The sequence below is a fragment of the Cotesia glomerata genome, linkage group LG7 (genome assembly GCF_020080835.1).
Source record: "Cotesia glomerata isolate CgM1 linkage group LG7, MPM_Cglom_v2.3, whole genome shotgun sequence".
Classification (NCBI taxonomy): Eukaryota; Metazoa; Arthropoda; class Insecta; order Hymenoptera; family Braconidae; genus Cotesia; species Cotesia glomerata.
Genome location: NC_058164.1, coordinates 22,632,602 through 22,641,906, shown reverse-complemented (window position 1 = coordinate 22,641,906; position 9,305 = coordinate 22,632,602). Strand labels below are relative to the sequence as shown.

The following is a 9,305-nucleotide window of genomic DNA, read 5'->3' as shown; positions in this document are numbered from 1 at the left end:
ATATTTTGAAACTCATACCTCATTTGCTAAAAAGTAACGGCTAATAAATTACCAATTAGAATCGTCTGAAAATTCACAATACGTTTTATAGTTATAGACCCTGAGCTCAAGCTAGGGTTGGCCCTTTATCGTCCAAGAAATAATTCCGTTACCACGGAGGGATTTTACAGTGATAATAATCCCATAACAGCAAGTGCTAATTAACCGCGAAAATGGGTAAGTACTAGTTATTATTACCGATACTTTTATTGCTTCTGGTTGAGTTTTTTTCGGCATTGACGCCCCTGAATTATAGAAAAGTTGAAGTAGATAGATGCTCTGATTGACAATCAATTGATATAGTGTTATGAAACCCCGCGATGCAGCTTGTAGTTGAATCACATCCTATTGTCTTACCACTGATAGCGTATTGCAATAAAATTAACTACAATATTTATCGACGGCAAATATCACTACATCTGCGTCGCGCCGAAAGAATGGGCCATCCATAAAACAGTGAGCCTTTAAAAAATGATGCTCGACAGCTGCTTAGACCATTAAAAAAAGACCACTTGTATCCACGGAGCCAACACCCAAATTTCTTCGGTATCTACCAAACTGGAATACTACGACCTGAAGCTTTGGTTTAAGAAAACTGATGATATATCTGCAAGACCGAACTCCGGATCTTATTTTCCGATGTTGCTCCACTTACCTGAATCAAAATTTAAGTGAAATTTTTTGTTTTACCAGCGGATTACCCTGTAATGACATACTATCTGAATATACTGTTACATATTTACTAAAGTAACCCACCGCAAGGAGGAAAACATGACTTAATATCGGTTGCATCTCTTATTAGAGACTCAGTACGGAGTCTAACTGAACTTGCTGTTCCATTTAATAAAATAATAACTTTCTTTCTGTTTGTTTCAGAGCTTGGGTTGACACGATGTAATTACTCAAATCTTTACCGCATTGTAGTCTTAAGTGGTCTACGATTAGAGCTAGTAGAAAGAATGCAAATCGTAGTTTTGCAGTATAGTTTTAAATTAGACTTTAGATTTGTTGTAAATAGAATTTATAACAATAATAAACTATGCATCTCACTTTCGTTGCATTTTTTTAACCTTTTAGTAATATATTCTAGGTAGATGTATCATAAAACAGACTTACGCTATTAGACTTGTCTTGCCCTTAACACTCAACTGAGACAAGTAGGTAACAAAGTAATTCCATGAATTTACTTTATATCTACCTAAAAATAAATTAATTACCAAACAAAAATAAAGCTCGATTAAAATAACACTATTTACCACATGCTATACAAAAATACGCAGTGAGGTTATATAAATATGAATACATGTTCAGGTGCCAGCACATAAATTATCTATGGCTCGTTTCTTGATGATAAATTATCAATCGACGACAATTGGAACAAGTATGAGTGACAAATTAGAGATCGTTTTTATATTCTATTTGATAGATTGACCAATAAATAAGCTATGTCCTCTATTGAACGTCACCAATTAAATATGTGCTACCAACTATATGGATCATGTGACCAACCGATTGTGGTTGAGGTGCCTTGTTAAAAAATCGTTAATCATCTCGGTTGACAAATAACTGAGATAAATGGAGTAATTAATTGAATTGAACCGTAGCTTTCAAATAAACGTCAGCATGAGTAATGAGAGTATGACTTCATTCAATGTGTTATTTACGACTTGGTCACTTAGGTTAATGGTACAAGAGAGCTTGACTTAATAAGTTTCAATTTAAGCAAACTAGGGCTCATAATATATGAGAAAGGTTGATAGTGTTTTAATCTCATCTAAAAAAATCGCAATTTATCGGTTTTTTTACAAAATTGTTGTTCTAGATACTTCGGCTAGCCCTTAACCTTCACCATCATCGCCCACCTTATTGATATATTAAGAACTACAGAACTAACACTAAATACCCACCTTTTAGACCAAAGATGTTAAATCTTTAGGTTTCTGAATGATTCATGGTTCTGAAATGTTTGTTTTTGAGTAGTTTATTTCTACAAATATTTTTGACTCAGTCAAAAACATATAGACCTGTCAGAGTTTATAAAAAACAGTTGTCTCTAAGCTTGAATGGGTTCATATATAAAGAAAACAATAAAATATTGTAATTAGTTGATATATTAAACATCTACAGGTTAGCATTTAATGAGTCAAAAGTGACATCAATTAGGGACGTACATTGCTTACTTCTTACGGTTATGTATAGCAATGTACTCATTCAAGGTTTTAGAAGTATCCTTGACGTTTTTTTTCAACTTTTGTAGAAGCTCCTTCTCTTTTTTTGTATCCTTATTTTTTATCTCAGACGTTCCAGGTTGTGAACTTGCGCTTTGATATTTCGAAGAACTCGATGATGATTTGTTCAGCGGGGTAATCGATGCGGAAGAGTTGGAAACTAAGCTACTTCCAGATGACACTGACGATGTTGAATCCGATTTAGACAGCTCGAAGAATTGACGTTTTGTAGGACTTAACTTTCGAAAAGCTTTGACCAAGTTGGACATATTTTGCTCAGACGTCTTTTTGTACGTCGATTGCTTGCGGTCAGCCATCAAGATTGTTTTCTCAAGCCTCGTATCTGCAACTAAAATCCTTCATTAATATTGACACTTTTGAAACTAGTCAGTCGGGCCACACACTTACAATAAAATGCAGTTATTTTAGCGGATGTCACTTCAACTTACCTAATTAACACTTCGAAGCTCGGTGAATCACTTGTAACAGTACGTCGACTGCAATAATAATAACGACAAACGACTTTGCTCCAGTACTAACGTTCTAGCCTCGACACCGATGAAAAATGGCACCTAGTTATGACAAGCGAACGTTTTTACTCCACACAATCAGGGTAGTCTACGATGGGCAATTGAGAATGATCATCTCAAGTATCCTGGGGATATTTATATGGAGATGCTAATTGAAATGCGCTCAAAGAATATTTGCTCTTGCAAAGGAGAGAGTAACGGTCTCTTATTTATCAAGACAAAATTTCTTAGGTCATAATTTCTCAGTAAGAAATTATCAGTTAAAAATTTATCAACATCATAATTAATTTTTGCTAAAATTAATCCTACAATAATTGATCTGACAAAAATTTCTCATGCAAAAATTAACAGCGGGGTCCAAGGTGAAACCTCGGTGGGGGTTGGGGAGGGGGGGGGGGCGAAGCCAAAATTAATCCTACAATAATTAATCTGATAAAAATTTCTTATGCATAAATTAACAGCGGGGTCCGGGGCGAAGCCCCGGTGGGGGTTGGGGGGCGAAGCTTCCCATTCACAAAAAGTAATCGAGGTTCGTGGCGAAACCTCAGAGGGGTCCGGGGCGGAGCCCCGGTGGGGGTTGGGGGGCGAAGCCCTCCATTTGAAACGGAATAAATTATTACGATACATAAACAAGACCCTCTTTTAAAAAAAGTAATCGAGGTTCGTGGCGAAGCCTCAGAGGGGTCCAGGGTGGAGCCCCGATGGGGGTTGGGGGGCGAAGCCCCCCATTTGAAACGGAATAAATTATTACGATACATAAAAAAAATCCCCATTTATTATTTCTTCTAAGAATATAAACTGCATCATGAGCTTATCATTTCCCACTTATTCGTTTGATGCATTATGACTCATCCTTCCCTTTCTACGGCATTATTACATTGTAAATTTCAAATTTGAAACGTGATTCTTAATACAGATTTAAATCTTGTTTAAAGGGCGCTACATGATTACGTGCGTATGTGTTGGCATATTTTTGAATAAATACACATTCTAACATTGATAAAAGAGCGCTACATGATTACGTGCATGTGTGTTGGCATATTTTTGAGTAAATACACATTTAAACATTGTTAAAAGGGTGCTACATGATTACGTTCGTTCGTGTTTTGGCATATTTTCGAATAAATACACATTCAAATCTTGTTAAAAAAGCGCCACAAGATAACGCGCGTTTGTGTTGGCATACTTTCGAATAAACACATTCAAATCATGTTAAAAGAGCGCAACAAGATAACTCGCGTGTGTGTTTTGGTATATTTTCGAATAAACACACATTCAAATCTTGTGAAAAGATTGCAACAAAATAACGCGCGTTTGTGTTGGCATATTTTCGAGTAAATACACATTCAAATCTTGTTTAAAGGGCGCTACATGATTACGTTCGTTCGTGTTGTATCCCAAGATTCAAAATAAGATATGTATTTGTTTTATGAGAAATTTTCATAAAGATCCCGAGTCAAAATTAAAAAACTAATTTCAGCCTCCAAATTCTACTCGAGGGTAAGGAGGCTGAAATTAGTTTTTTAGATTAACCCAAACTGTACAGCGAAACCTTAATTTCAGGCTAAACTTGGTATTTTTGTTTACTTTTACCAAGTTTAGGTTGAAATTAGTATTACAGAACCCTAAAATGACCCTCCAAAGTCTACAATTCGATTGAGAAGAAGACCTCATTGGTTTATATGAAATAGGTGAGGGGAAAGAAGGGAAAGGGGAAGGAATTTAAATCAAAATGGCTGCTGGGAGCGGGAAAAATTTAAAATTAAAAAATAATTTTTTTATTTATTGATTGTAATTTATAATTCTCACATAATTTATAAAATTCGCTATGTGAATTAACAAAAAAATTAACAATAACAAAACATTTGATAAAAATTTTTTCTTTATTTTATTTTGTTTTGTTTTTTATAATTTTTCTTTTTTATTTTGATTTTTACTTTATTTTTTTCGAATTTTTTTAAAGGAGGTTGAGGGGGGAGGTAAGGTTTCACATCACCTTTACATTCATTTATCTTAATTAAGTTTAACGCTTGTTTTATAAATAATTTTATAAAAACGTCTATCGCTCTAACCGAGATTCGAACAGTACACCTAACGCACGCGAGACTACAACCTAACCGCAACGCTATACGAACGTTGGAGAAATTTTTATGTCAGGAGTTTCATTAACCAAATGTATAGATCTAAAAAACTGATTTCAGCCTCCTTACCCTCGAGTAGAATTTGGAGGCCGAAATTAGTTTTTTAACTTTGACTCGGGCGACGAGCATTAGCTTCACAAATGAGGAGAAGAAGGAGTCCAACAAATCATGCGATCATTTTTTAAATACGAAATGATAAATATCAAAGTCTAAATTTTTAATCATTATACTTTAACATTTTCGACATTCACATAGCGAATATTACTGTTCGAAATAGTATTTTCGCCACGTAAATAATAAATTCTAGCATTTAAATGATAAATATTATAAAGTAATCATTAAAATTTTACTGTTTGAAATGGTAATTTTTTTCAGTTGATCATTACTTATTATAAATTAAGTAAAGTAAAAGCCCCAATTATTGACAGGGGTCTAAATATTGATACTCTAAATTATTTTTAAATATATTTAATTATTTGTAATAAGAATAACTATCGTATTAAGTTTTATTAAATTCTAATTAATTAAAAAATTGAAAAAAATTACTGTCAGTTAAAAATATTAAATATTAATTATTGAAAAAAAAAAAATCTTTATTACTTTCTTGCTTGCATGCAAGCTAATTTGCGTTGCCCAACTTGCGACAATGTTATAGCATCATTTGAAAAGATTTTTTGAATATTTTATGGATTAGTTATTATTTCTCAAGTTTGTTTAAAGATTTATGTGATTATAATAAAGAAAAACAAATTCCCTTAAAAAATTTTATAATTTTATTTGAAATATTAATATTTAAATGTTAGGTTTTGCTTAGCGTCGCTTTCCAGACATTTTTAAATGGATATTAACCCATGTGACCTATGAATTCAATGTATTATATAATTATTTGTTTGAACCACCAGCTGCCTTGGTGGTTGGCTGTTGATGAAGCATCCTGAAGGACCTGATTCTAATATCACTAAATGTTCTTTTATTTCTATTTTGATATATTTTTTTAACATTTAATTTGTAATAGTTTTTTTTATTCTTACATAGCATGGACCTAATAATGATCCTAAGAAATTTTTAAACAAAATAAATTTTTTTATTTAGAAAACAATATAGCTATCAATAAATAAATAACAATAAAATGCTATGTAATTAGTAATAAATTTTATAACGTTTCAAGAATCTTTTTTATTTTTATAAAATCATACAAACTTTTAACTAAAATTAATGAACATAATAATAAATGTAGAAAAATTGTAATTAAATTTTGGATAAAAAGAAATTTTTAAATTTTTGATAAAAAGCTCCAGCTTGCACATTTAAATAAAAAAAAAAATTATTTTTAATTACAATTTTTCTATACTTATTACTATGTTCATTAATTTTAGTTTGTGGTTTGTATAATTTTCTAAAAATAAAAATAAAAAAGATTCTTGAAATCTTATAATATTTATCACTCATTAGATAATATTTTATTGTGATTTATTTATTGATAGCTATATTATTTTTCTAAATAAAAAAATTTATTTTGTTTAAAAATTTCTTACAATTAATATTAAGATAAGTTTCATTTTAGTTCACAGTATTAAAAGGTTGCGTTCGAATTCTACTCAAACTTGAATTTACTCTGTCGGTTAATTACCTACCAAAATATATCTTACCGACGTCTTCTTTCTTATTTGTGTTTGTAAAACAATGTCAGCTGCATGTCGTTTTTATGTAAAATTAAATTTAAATTTTTTTCTGGTAATTTGTTAGCTACCGGTTAATTATTTTATTATTTTCAACTCTGTTTTTCTCTGTTTCTCTATATATAATATCCAAGTATTTTTGCGTAAGTGTTTTAGCAAATATAATTTTTTTATCTCATTCGCACTTTAATTTGTATTATTCATAAGTTTTTAGATGCTTGTAATTTGCTAAAAGCAAAATTTGTATGTGAATTCTATTGTATTTACTACGTTGGCTACATTTTCGTTCGGAAATTTTTTTTTTGGGCGAGAGGAGGAAAATCTTCAAAAGACACCGGCTAGATGTTGATGATGTTGGTTGCCGGTAATGTGAGATTTTTATTCACTAAAACCCTCCCCTCTCTTGTACCTGATACTGCGGGACCGCGTTAGCATTACTTCGCAGTACCAGGCCCCCTCCAACGCTACTCGTGTAGCTATTTCCTCCTGTAGACTCATGACTAGTTTACCGAGTCGAGAAGCACCTAAACAAAACTCAGAGCAATGTGATTTCTACTAAACCATTGCTAATCTATTGTAGTGCTTACGTGCGGGCTGTCTGAATTATTCTTTTAGTTACCAAAATTTTCACTGAGCACCGTCCCTTTTCCTTAAGTTCATGATCAATTTATTCTCTAATATTGTGATATTTAGTAAGCCCTATAGGACGTTGCTAAAATTCAAGTAGATGCTAGTGAACTCCATAAGTTACCTAACATTTAGAACTATTTAAATAACTATCACTGCTAAGGCAGAAACTAAAAGTGGTTTTAACAATCAACTATCATAAATCGCTACCACTGTTGAATTAGGTCCTAACTTCAAGTAGACGTCATACCTTAAAATGCCTACTGATTCATTTCGATATAAATAATTACTGCGGGTGATGTTGCCCCAGAATTTCTTTCGACAGTGTTATTATTATACTACATGCTCTATTATTAGGTTCTATTTTTGTTATACAGAACTAGTATGTCGTATATAATTAGAAGCATAATACTAATATATTTAATAAGTACATTTTTTTCAATAAGCATTTAAAAAGTACTAACTAGTCCTTAATTAGAAAAAAATCTCAACACAAATGAACAAACAACTACAATATTTATTTTTTTATCCAAATAGACTGGTCACTTACACTCTTTTGTGGTACACTAGAGTCATTTTTCATTGTATTAAGCTCAAAAAAAAAAACATGTAGCTTAAACGAGCTTTTTCGTTCCTGAATTAGATGTTGCTTCTGAGGCGGCGCGACTGACGTCAATGATTGAGCTCGGATTAGGGATGAAGCTGCCGGAGATCCGGATGTCAGTGATGTGGTGTAGGCGCAATTGATCTTCGCGTAGGATATATTGCTATTGCTAATGTCTAAGTATGCTCCGGTAGAGGTAACGTTATTTTTGATATTGAAAAATCCCGCCATATTGTTTCTGTATATAATATACAAAACTTGATATCGACGTTTTGTTACTCGAAGAACGTGAATAAAAATGTAAAAGGATTATTATAAGATACATTTTATACTTTTTAATAAAGGTCATATCAATCTAATTATCATCAAAAAATGGGAATTTTATTACCTTTATTGGTCTTAAACATATAAATTCAATTGACAAGTAATTCGTATGCTAAAAAATTTTTACGACTGAGGAAAATATTGTTAAAAATATTCTTATATTTATTCGATAATTGTTGCTACCCACTCTCTGTCTGGTTTATGATCAATAAATTTGAGCTTAGAGAAATAAATAATACAATAAAAATATTTATGGCATATGCTCACTTAATATTATTAGTATCGAGGTAGGGTGAATTGATTAACGTCTTATGAATTCAATTAAAATCGATTTATTGAATCAGTAAGATTTATAGCCTACAGATTAAATATGATGTAACGTAGGGCTTTAGGTAGCTCCTCTGTGGTATAGTGTAGTCATAAAACATTTACTATTGTCAGAAGGTTGATACTATTGTCGAATCAATATTTACTTGAAACTTCTATATTAAGATGACGAAAAGACGCCCTGTTGAAGAATCTGCCATATTTCGCAGTACGTGTCCAACCTAAATTAATTTCAAAAATACCACTTCATATTTTACCATCAAAGCATCATTGTGATACAACTAGTAAAAAGAACATAACGAACAAACATTTCTTATTTTCCTTGTAGTGGCATTTTTAGAACATTCTTAAAAGTTTGTTTATATATAACGCTGTCATATTTCTTCAAAATTTGAAACATTATAAGGCACAAGGCCAGTTTTATTTCAATTTGTACCTTATTTTCTAGCGATGAGAGTAACTTATGACAAATTGTAAAAATTGGCAGCCTAGATATTTCAAATAACGCACTAAGCTTTGAAGATTTTTCATTATTACCACAATATAAATTGTCTTCGAATTTTATGACTATTAAACTTTATAATTTATGGCATCCTCTTGCGTATTGCAGCAAACAAAAGATCACATGTTTGGCCTTGCTCGCTAATGAGTTTATTCCCACCTACACATTTTACATTCAGATCTGCTGATTTTTCTAAAAATAATTAAAAAAAAATGATTGTTGCTAAAGCAGAAAGTTATTGTTGGAAATCAATGTCCAATTAAAATTAGTATGTGATATAATAGATTAGCTTTGATTACTTACT

At 31.6% G+C, this 9,305-nt stretch overlaps 1 long non-coding RNA gene across 1 annotated transcript; it reads right to left on the bottom strand.

The window, feature by feature from the left end:
• Nucleotides 1–2,395: 2,395 nt before the first annotated feature.
• Nucleotides 2,396–2,983, bottom strand: LOC123269883. Its single transcript, XR_006510489.1, has 2 exons — nucleotides 2,717–2,983; nucleotides 2,396–2,616 (listed from the first exon to the last, which is right to left on the bottom strand). It is a non-coding gene; the product is annotated as an uncharacterized LOC123269883 (long non-coding RNA).
• Nucleotides 2,984–9,305: the final 6,322 nt, after the last annotated feature.